This window comes from Capra hircus, unplaced genomic scaffold (assembly GCF_001704415.2).
Source record: "Capra hircus breed San Clemente unplaced genomic scaffold, ASM170441v1, whole genome shotgun sequence".
Lineage (NCBI taxonomy): Eukaryota > Metazoa > Chordata > Mammalia > Artiodactyla > Bovidae > Capra > Capra hircus.
This window is the reverse complement of record NW_017192043.1, coordinates 750-12,262: the sequence shown is the minus strand read 5'-3', so window position 1 is coordinate 12,262 and position 11,513 is coordinate 750. Positions and strand designations below refer to the sequence as shown.

At 48.7% G+C, this 11,513-nt stretch overlaps 2 pseudogenes; both read left to right on the top strand.

Moving 5' to 3' along the window:
* The first annotated feature begins 4,916 nt into the window (after positions 1-4,916).
* Positions 4,917-5,947, top strand: LOC108634895 (annotated as a pseudogene).
* A 3,967-nt stretch (positions 5,948-9,914) lies between these two features.
* LOC102188398 lies at positions 9,915-10,933 on the top strand (annotated as a pseudogene).
* Positions 10,934-11,513: the final 580 nt, after the last annotated feature.

Genomic DNA, 11,513 nt, shown 5'->3' with positions numbered 1-11,513 from the left:
ACCATCCATCTTCACCTTTTTGAAGGTTGGTGTGTTTTTGGATCAGGGAGAGCAAGGGCAGGAGCTTCTAGCAAGGCTCGCCTGAGTTCTTGGAAGGCCTCTTTCATTGGCTCAGTCCATTTCCAGTCCTTGTTTTCTTTGGTCCCTTCATATAGGGGCCTGGCCTTTTCTGCACACCCCAAGATCCATAACCGGCAATATCCCATAGTTCCCAGAAATTCTCTCACTTTTCTAGGGTTAGCCGGCTCAGGGATCTGGAGGATGGTTTTCTTTCATAGCCTGTGTTAGCCACCTCTGGCCCTGTTTTATCTTATAACCGAGGTATGTAACCTCTTGCTTGGCAATCTGGGCCTTTTTGGCACTGGCCCTGTAACCTAAAGTCCCCAAGGTTTGGAGAAGGTCACCTGTTGCCTCTTGGCACTCTTTCTCTGTAGCCGCTGCCAGCATAAGGTCATCAACATATTGTAATAAAACAATGGTAGGGTGTTCAACCCAATACTCACGGAGGTCTTCGTCCAGGGCCTCATTAAATAACGTGGGCGAGTTTTTGAAACCCTGTGGTAAGCGAGTCCCTGTCAGCTGCACAGGGGTCTGACCACCGTCTTCCTGCCATTCGAAGGCAAAGATCTCTTGGCTTGCGGGGGCAAGAGGCAAACTGAAAAAGGCATCTTTTAAATCTAAAACAGTGTACCAAATGTAGTTTGGAGGCAAGTTGTTTAGCAATGTATAAGGGTTAGGAACCATAGGATGAATATCATTCACCCATTTGTTGACTTCTCGTAGATCTTGAACCGGTCTAAAATCGGTTCCCCCAGGCTTTTTCACAGGCAACAGGGGAGTGTTCCATGGGGACCGGGCACCTTTTTAGGACCCCAGAGTCTATGAGGCGTTGTATATGAGGAGTAATTCCTTGTAGAGCCTCTTGACTCATGGGATACTGTCGTACCCTCACCGGGGAAGCACTGGCTTTCAGTTCCACAATGATAGGGGGCCTCTGTTTGGCTAGTCCCATTCCTGCTGTTTCAGCCCAGGCCTGAGGGTATCTTTGAACCCATGGTTGTACTTCGGGGCTTATTGTCGCTGGGGCCTCTGGCAAGTAGAGTCTGTATTCATCTTTTAATGCCAGAGACAAGACCTGAAGAGGATGCCCAGTCCCATCTAAAACCGACACTTGTCCGTGGTCGAAATGAATTTGGGCATTTACTTTAGACAGTAAATCCCTTCCCAACAAGGGCGCTGGACACTCAGGTATCACCAGAAAAGAACGGGTCACCTGGTGGGCCCCCAAGTTCACATGCCGTTTTGTAGTCCATCCATATCGTTTAGTCCTCGTTGCTCCCTGCACCCAGCTACTTTTCTTAGACATGGGTCCATCTTTTTGGTTTAAGAACTGAGTATTGGGCTCCCGTGTCCACCATGAAGCCAACCGGTTTCCCCTCCACATTTATAGTTACCCAGGACTCGGGGAGGGGCTTCGAGCCCTGACCCCCCTAGTCACTATCCTCACCCGCGTAGAGGATATGACTGTCTGGAGAGGGAGTCTCGTTCTTGGGGTTCTTGGGCCCCTCTTTTAGATTTTTCTTGGGGCATTTATCTTTCCAATGTTGAAACTCTTTACAAAACGCACATTGGTTTTTCTCAAGCTTATGCCTTGTCGTTTTTTCTTCAGTTTTTGAGTCCAATTTTTTCCATTTCTGGAACCTGTTTTTGCTTTCAACCCCAGCAAAAAATATCTGGGCCAGCTCTTTTTGATTTTTACGGTTTTCTTCAGCTCTAAATTCTCTTTCTTCTCTTCTAATGCGGTCCTCTCTTTCTTCTGGGGTCTCTCTATGATTAAAAAGTCTCTCGGCTGCCCTCACTAGATCTTGCAAGGATTGTTCATTTAACCTCTCTATCTTTTGTAACTTTTTTCTAATATCGGGGGCTGCTTGATTTACAAATGCTAACATAACTGCCACTCGTGACTCATCTGCCTGTGGGTCCATAGGGGTATACTGTCTAAAAGCTTCCATTATCCTTTCAAGGAAGGCTGCTGGGCTCTCATTTGGTTCCTGCCTCACTGAATTTATTTTGGCCAAATTAGTTGGCTTCCTGGCTGCCGCTCTAAGGCCGGACATAAGAGTCTGACGGTACACTTGGAGACGTTCCCTACCTTCAGCGGCGTTCGAAGTCCCAGTTGGGTCGCACCAAGGGGAATCCCTCCTCAATGCGGTTAGGCTGTATTGTGGGCCTCCCATCCACCCCTGGCACATTATTCCGAGCTTCTGACAGGATCCGCCCGTGCTCCTCTATAGTGAAAAGCACCTGTAACAGTTGCTGACAATCATCCCAAGTGGGATTGTGAGTAAAAAGGATAGACTCTGAAAGATCAATAAGACCCTGCGGTTTTTCAGAGAAGGAGGGAGTCCTGGGTTTTCCAATTGTACAGATCACTAGTGGAGAAGGGCCAATACTGATATGTCCGCTCTCCACCCTCTCTGGCTGGCCCCGCCCAGACCGGAAACGCGTGAACGGTGGAGGAGGGCACTTCCGGGTCTTCTTCCGCTATGCTGGCCATTTCTCTTGTTCTTCCCCGAGTTCCCTGGGCGGGGGGCCCCCTTCTCTGGGATGAGCTGAAGGCTCGGTTCTCCTCCTGGCTTCTCCCAATGAAACCTGTGGAACCTGTGGAAGCAAGGGCGGATGTGGATCCGCATACGGGGGTGGGAACAATTCGGTCTCCAGATCTATCAGATTAGGATACAGAGAAGATTCCTGGAAGACCAGCTTTGGTCGATTCTCGTCCTTTTTTCCTTCTTTTTCTTCGGAAGCCTTCATGACTAGCACCTGTGGGCTTGGAGAGGTTGGAGTTGGGGAAGAGGGATGGGGAGGTTTAGGAGGAGTGAGAACAAAGGGTTTAAGCCATTCCGGCAGGTTTCTCACCAGATCCTGCCAGACCAGAATGTAGGGGAGTCTGATCTGGGTGCCCAGCAGGACTAGGAGTAAGCACCCTCTCTTTAACTGCCTGGATAATTCGGGGATTGAAAGTTCCCTCTTGTGGCCATCCGACGTCAAAGGTGGGCCACTCGGCGGAACAGAAAGTCACCAGTTTGCTCTTCTTTACCAGTAACGAAAGATTCTGAGCTCTAGACTTGAAATCAGAGAAATGGTTAATCATAAGAGATAAAGGAGTAGAAGTTGTTTGTCCCATGATCACAGAAAAGTACACTGGGAGCCAACAGAGCACACAAAGAGCAACGCAGACACCACGAATAGACAAACAGATAACAAACGCAAGGTGGCCACCGACAATGCACTCAATCTTACCTGCAGGATGTTCACAGAGCCAGCCACCTTCCCAGCATAAAACTGGGCCCCAGCCTTATGCTGGACTTAATCCAGTAACCAGAGCCAGCCGCCTCCCCAGCACGAAACCAGGCCCCGGCCTTACGCTGGACTTGCCTCTGCACTTTACAGCCAGATGCCTCCCCAGTACGATACTGGGCCCCGGACTTAATCTGGGCTTCTGCAACGTTAGCAACGGTGCTCAGAGCTCCTATCTCCTAACGAGGTTACTCCCTTCTACCAGGAGAGTTGTCCTCCCCAGCGGGACGGAGATCCCGGACGAGCCCCCAGATGTTCTGCTCCAAGCCAGTATCTCCGAACCAACCGAGAGAGCAAGTCCACCACGGTAATACAAACGCAAGAAGGGAGTTTGTTTATTCCTAGCGCACTAGGGCCATAGTCTCATCCCACACAAGGGAATCCGACAAGAGCCCTGAACAAAGGAGTATGGCAGCTTATATACAGGCAGTTCTTTGTCTCAGTTACAGGAGTAGCTGGCGTTACATGATTGGCCAGGCAGGATGAGCGCATATCCTGTATCTTTCTGGTAAACATGACTCAGGTCCTAGAGACCATCGTTTGGTCCCTAACATGGACAACCCCTGGCCACCCTGCCCCTGCTCTCCCCTGGAAGATTTGGGCCTGCATCTTAAGCCCCAAGTCCAGCCACGTCACCTAGGTGGTCTCCAAGAGGAAGGCTTCGGACCGGGCCTGGTGGACTCCAGTTCTGCTCTGTAGAGGGAAAGCCCCTAGTACTGTGGCTAAAGGAGGAACCCTTGGGGGGGTGGACTGAGGATCTCCACACCCCAGAACAGCGGCCAAGTGAAACCCCCACCCCGCAACTTGGCCTCAGAACATGCGGGTAGGATCCGGGCAGCTCTAATGACTGAGGGGCACCCTCATTGCTATCTTGGATGCGGGACAGTGAGGGAGGAGGGGACCTTGGTCCGAGGGCTTGGTAGCTGGTCAGTACAGGGAGGATGTCAGGGCTCAGGAGGAGCCAGGGTGAGGACCATCCTCCCCGACACACGGGCCAATCAGGACCCTCCCCTGTGGTCAGCACTTCCTCCTGGCCAAAACGGGGATGGGAGGCTGCGGTCTGAGTGGGGAGGTTAGAGCTTGCTTACAGAAGGGCGGGTCCTGGGACCCTTCGGTGGGAGTCTGAGTGCTCCCTCCTCTCCTTCTCCAGAGTCACAGGGAAGGTGGCAGCATCAGCTTCAGAGCAGAAGAGGGATCCGGGCGGGTACTAGGGGGTCATTCCCCGTTTTTCATCCTAACTCTGAATGTGAACTGAAAGGACATACCTCCCCTGCCAGCCCCCACAGGCCCCGGTCTAACTCCAAGGCAGGGCTGTCTGGCATCGCCCCAGGTCTCACTCTCACTTCCTCCTCAGGGGTCTCAGGGGACAGGCTGACTAGGAGAACAGGAGACTTGTGGGTCCCAGAGCAGTGGTCTTGCAAAGCAGACTTGGTTTAAGCCGGGGACGACTCTCCCTGGTGAAGGTGCTCACAACAGTTCTTTGTTCTTACTCAAGGTGCCCTCCTTGCCTGCCTTCCTAACTGCACGCCTGCCTGCAGTCCCTGACCTGTGTCATCATGCCTCGGAAGCACAAAAACAAGCATCATGTCCACAGGAAATGCCACCAGGTCCTGGGGAACCCTGAGGAGGCCCAGGCCAGTGCTGCTGCAGCCCCAGGAGAGGAGTTCCCCTCCTCCCCCTCTTTTGTCCCTCAGGGTTCTCCCCGAGCTCCACTGCTGCTGGCGATCGCCAGAAGCTTCAGGGAGCCATGATCCCTACCTCTCCTGATGCAGAGGTTTCCTGTGCAGGATCTGATCAAGGTGCCCAGGGCCCCAAGGAGGAAAGTGCAGATGCCGCCCGAGCAGCCCTGCTCGCTCGGAGCATTCGCAAAGATCCTCTCATGAGGAAGGCCAGCATGGTGATGGATTTCCTGCTGGAGAGGTACACCAAGAAGGAGCCCATCACAAAGAATGCCATGCTGAATGTCATCGGAAGGAAGTACAAGGAGCACTTCCCGGAGATCCTGAGCAGAGCCTCTGAGCGCGTGGAGCTGGTGTTTGGCCTGGAGCTGAAGGAAGTCGACTGCAGCAGGAACATCTATGCCCTCGTCAACAAGTTCACTCTCGGGGTTGAGGAAGGTTCAAATGATGAGGAGGAGCTGCCCAAGTCTGGTCTCCTCATGGTGCTTCTGGGCATCATCTTTAGGAAGGGTAACCACGCCACCGAGGAGGAGATCTGGGAATTCCTCAGTATGTTGGGGATCTAGGCTGGGAGGAAGCACTCCATCTTTGGGGAGCCCAGAAAGCTCATCACCAAAGATCTGGTGCAGAAGGGGTACCTCAACTACCACCAGGTGCCCAATAGCGATCCTCTGCTCTACGAGTTCCTGTGGGGCCCGAGATCTTATGCTGAGACCAATAAGATGAAGGTGTTGGAAGTTCTGGCCAAGATCCAGGATACGGTCCTGAGTTCCTTCCCAGACCTCTATGATGAGGCTCTGAGAGATCAGGCCTTTAGAGCAGGGCTGAGAGGCATTCCCATTTCTCCAGCCATGGCTGAGGCCAGTGCCCCTTTCAGGGCCAAGTCCTACAGCTCCTCCCTCATCTAGGGAGGGGTCAGGGCACTTTGTTCCCTTTGTGTTGAAGAGAACAGTCCACCTCCAAAATAGTGCAAGGTAGTAGGGGTGGGGGGAACAAAAACCCATATCTTCATCACTGTTTTAAGTAGTATGGGAGTTTAGGTGCAGTTTTAACAAAATATGCATGTTTTCCTGTTATCCATATGAATACTATCTAGTCAAAAATAGATGATTTCAGTAGGTAGGTAGAGGTGTTTTTTAGTTTTAAATGTTAGCTACTCTTCATAAGGTTTATTTTGCTTCAGAATCCAGGTTTATTAATGTCATGGAGTCATGTTTTACTGTTACTAGGTTTATGACTAGGACTTCATCTTTTGTAAACAACCTGAAAAGACTTCAGTATTTTCCTTATGGTCCAGAATGAGGTAATATAGCATTGGAATAGGATTTTACTTGGAAATGTGTAAGAATCCTAGAAATAAATATTTGCGAACAGATAGCTTTCAGAGTAAATGCGGGTTTCTTCTTCATTTGTCTTATCTGTCCTGTTTCCTTGTAAAAGCTAATAACATGGACTTAGATTTGTGTAGCTTATTCAAACTTATTCAAACTTAAATCATAATAAAACAGAGTCTTTGCTCATTATTTCTGTTTTCTGCCAAATGAATTGACCATCTTCTGTTTAGAAGGCTTTCTTATAGTACTGGGTTGGTAAGAAAATGAAGACCAAGCCACTGCCCGTGGAATTTTGAGTCTAGCAGCAGGTACCATCTACGGAAGGTGGTGAGCTAACTCTAAGGAATAAACAAATCATACATTTAAATGGGGGAGGTGTGGAAGAGGAGGTTCCAGCTGAGAGCAAGCATGTCTAAGTTACCTGATTAAGGCAGCATTGGGTCTTGGGAAATGTCTAGTTCCTCGGTGGGAGGTCATTTTCAGTCCAGATGCATGATGGGCTAGATGAAGCTGTGGGAGTGATGCCAGAACTCATACCATGATTCTCAGAGGTGAGGCGGTAAATCTGGAATATATCTCAACCATATATTTACCATTATTTGGGGATATCCGAAAATCATAGGGAATCTCAACATAGGGAATGGAAGGGGCCCTGTGCACTTGAGCCAGGCAAGTGAACACTCACACTACGTGTTTTCATCAAGAGCTGTCCAGAGAGTTTCTGAGAAATAAGGGTGATACCCATTGAAGCGAGATGCCAAGACGTCACTGGACTGTCTCTCTCTTTCCGGGATGGGAGCACCAGAACTTGCTCTGTTAAATGGGCAGTTTAATTAGGTTGTGTTTAGTGTAATTTGGCTAACTTTAAGGGTGGGCTCAATTTTTACTGTCAGTGGGCTTAATTTAGGGGTGCTTTGGACAAAAAACAGCACCTGAGAGGGAAGTTGTTGGTCCTTGAGACAAATGAACTTGTACTTTCACCCATGTGTAGAAGATAACCCCAAACACACCGTAAAACAGGTGCTCAAATAGGGAAATACTGCTTAGTTTTAACTGCTTGGGAGCATTAGTGCTGATGTGTATTTGATTATTGTTTGGAGTTGCATATTCTCTAATATAGCCTGGAAATAAAATTATGTGATAGAAGTTTGTGATCACTCAGGGTCAAAATCACCTTCGTAATAACTGCCATTCATTCAATGTACCAAATCTTGTCTCATACTGTGCCAGGTGATTTACATACATCACACATGTCTGTGGTCCTACACTATAGACTTTTTCAAACATAATTGGCAGATAAAGAAGCTGGAATAAAGAAGGTCAAATTCAAAGCTCATAAATGATAGGAGCTGGACTGAACCCCGGCACTGAATTCCTCCAGAGCCCATACTGTGCCACTTCTCCAGGATGAGGCCAACCTGGCGTCACTTCCTCTTTCTGAACATTAGTCTAAAAAGGCATTTCACACGCTAAATAGAATTTCATACCCCAAACACGGTTTTGGAATAAAAAGCCCCAGAAATAAGTAACAAAATATGAAAATAAAATGAAGTACGAATAAAGAAGGAGACAGCATTCAGTGACAATTGAACTACAAAGGAAACGTCAGTAAACCACAAAAGATCAGGGATGCACAAAATCATTTAATTCAGCCCCTTCCTTTCAGAAAGTAAATCTGTTAGAGAGAAGGTTCTAGAAGAGGCTGTGTCTTGTCAGTGAAGAGAAGGAAGAGATCACCATGTTTTCTCTGATAGCACACCACCTATGCTGGGGGCCCCTCCCAGACTGCAGCTTCCCCATCACTCCTGGGTCTCAACCCATTCTCTGTGAGATTTGGTGCAGGCAGACTAAGACTTTTCAAAGATGTGGCACTTCCCAAGAAGTCTTTCATAGAAGAGACAGGAGTCAAGGTAAAGACAGATGAATGAGGAACTGAAGTCACAGAGAGACTGGCCTGTGTCTGCTCTTAGAAGGCCAAGACATTGATGCCAGCCTGCACATTCCCTCACTTCTTTTCAGGGCTTGCAAGGACATGGTCTTTGCTCTACATGGGTCACCTTGGGTTGAAAGAAAGTGGAAATCCAGAGTCCCCCAGGAGTCAAGGTGAGGCACCTGAGTCAGGTCATACCACTACACTTGAAGACAGAGGGCCCCCAAGAAGCCTGAATCTTGATGTCATCGCTAAAGGCACAGGTAGGAGCAGACTCGTGTGGCATTCCCAGACTTTCCCTCTCTGGCATTACAGGGAGGGAGGAGCTTAGTCTGAGGAGAGCTCCCTTACATAAACAAAGGAGCCCCACACCCTGCCAGGAGTCAAGCTTTGGACGTATGAAACCCCTGACCTCAGAACTCTGAGGAAACCACACAGAACCCTGCCCTTCCTGGCATCCCTTGGATACCTGCTCATTGTTGACATGATATGCCCATTTCCTTCTATGATGTCACAAGGCAGGTGGGACATGGTCCAAGGGGTATAGCTTAGGGCCAGAAGTGGGATTATTTCCAGGTTTTCCAGAAACCAACTGAATACCCTGAAGACGAAGGGAACTACACACCCCATAACCATATGATTCATCTCATCCTCTACACCTCAGCAGACCAGGGACGGGTTCGGATGAGGAGAATCTTACTTTCTCCTAGGGGTCTCACGGAGATGCTTGCCCTACTGTAAGAAAGTATAGTAGTAGAAGGGTTGGACCTAAGGGGAAGGGAGGGTAGAATTTCAGGCCACAACATAGGTCAAAGCAAGGACTGAGGGATCATCTACCAATAAAAAGAAGTGATAATGAATCCAGCCCTGGTCCTTATAGCCCTTGAAGAACCAGGGCAGAGCTATCAAGCTGGAAGTTCCACCAACATTTACTTATATCAGGTGTGTCGGAGGTGAAACCCTTAGTATGAAGGTGCAGATACCATTCCAAGAAAGGGGTGGGGACACCAGGCCCTATGGGGAACCAAAGGAGGCACTCTTAATTCGTGTTGGGGACTCCAGAGGCAGGAGTGTGCACTCAGTACTGGGTGATAACTACTGACTGAGGTGATGCGGTGAGGACCTCTTCACTTCTCAGAAATCCCAGGGAGCTTTGTGATACCAACTACAGAACTGCAGAGGGAATAGGTCCTATGACTGGCCACTAGTTGGGTTGGTGGTCTTGAATGTGAAATAACAGATGCCTCTGTGTAGGAGACTACCAGCCCCTTCTGTCACCCCCAGCATGCCTGAGGCAGGGGTAGCAGGATGCAGCCTAAAGATCACTCTAATTTCCTTCAATATGTTTCCCAAAGGACAGGCTGATTAAGAGAATAGGAACCCTGGGGGTTTTCAGAACAGTGCCCTCAAGAAAACCACAAATGTAGCCTTCTTGATAACCAAGGTGGTATTCCCCTGCTGCAGCTGAACACTCAACCTTCGTCATCCTGTGGGCCCTTATCACCTGCCCTCCTACTCACACTTTCTAATCATTGTCCCTCAGAGCAGTCATCATGCCTCGGGGTCAGTCTCATAAGCTCTGCATCCGTGAGAAACGCCACCAGGCCCGATATGAGCCCCAGAGACACAAGGGAGTTCAGCCCACTGCCAGTAATGGAAGAGCTTCCCTCTACCTCTTCTCTTTTAGAGGATAAGTCACAGAGCTCATCAGCTACTGGGTCAAATAGCACTTCCCAGGGGTCTTTGGAAGCCCCATCTACTACCAGCACTTGTTCAACTACTGCTGACCCAACATCTGATGAAGAAGATAGCAGTCAAGATGAGGAAGATTCACGTTCCTCATCTTCTACCGAAAACACCTACCGTGATACTCTGAACAGCATGACAAGTTTGTTGGAGCAGTTCCTTCTGTGTAAGTATAAAATGAAGCAGCCCATCATGAGGGAAGACATGCTGAAGATTATCCCACCCAAAGATACTATCCACCGATTTGCCAAGAAACTCAAGAGAGCCTCTGAACACATCAAGGCTGTCTTTGCAGTTGACTTGAAGGAAGTTGACTCAACCATCCACTCCTATGACCTCGTCAGCAAACTGAACCTGCCCCAGCTATGGGAGGGTGTGGGGATGGTAGGGGCTTACCTAAGACTGGTCTCTTGATGACAGTTCTGGGTGTGATCTTCGTGAATGGCGGCTGTGCCACTGAGGAAGACATCTGGAAATTGTTGAATATGATGCGAGTATATGCTGGGAGAAAACACTTCATCTACGGAGAGCCCAGGAAGCTCATCACCAGAGACTTAGTGACAATGAAGTACCTGGAGTACCGTCAGGTTGCCCACAGCAATCTTCCACGTTATGAGTTCCTGTGGGGCCCACGATCTCATGCTGAAACCAGCAAAATGAAAGTCCTGGAATTTTTGGCAAAAGTCAATGATAGGGTCCCAAGTGCCTTCTCAATACAATATGAAGAAGCTTTGCGAGATGAGGAGGAGAGAGCTTGGGCCACAGTCCAGCCAGGCCTGGCACCACTGTCCCCTCCAGGCATGATCCACTGCCACGTCCAGCAGCTTCTCCCACCCTACCAAAGACCAAGAGTTTTAAAAGATCATCCAGATAAGAAAATGTGACATCAAAATAGGGACTTTTGCCGAAATGGGAAGCAATCCCGCAATAAAATGCTGGGATAATGGAATGAAAAAATAAAATGAAACAAGTTTCAAAACATGATCAACCTTGATTGTTCTCCATCTTTTCAGTCTTCTGTTTTGTAAAAGTAAATAATTTATACCTCGATATGCTTCTTGAAAAATGCAGGAGGTATTAAACCTTAACAAGTTAGACCTCTTACTGTCTTCATTTATTTTTTGAGCACCTGCTCTTTGAAAGGCTCTATGCTAGTTCTGGTGAGGCTAAGATCAAGACCTAGCCTATCCCCATACAACTTTAGAAAGAAGGAGCTGCAATCACATAAGCAAGATCCTGAGATAGCCTTTAGGAATGACAGGAAAGTAAAAAGACTATCCAGGAAGAAATCTCTACCTGGGGTAACGTAAGGATCTGTTAGGCCTCTCCACAACAAAACCCCACAGAATGGGTGGCTGAAACAATGGAAATTTATTTTCTCAGAGTTCTAGAGGCTGCAAGTCCAAGGTGGAGGCTGGTTTACCTTGAGGCCTCTCCCCTTGGCTTCCAGGTGGCTACCCTCTT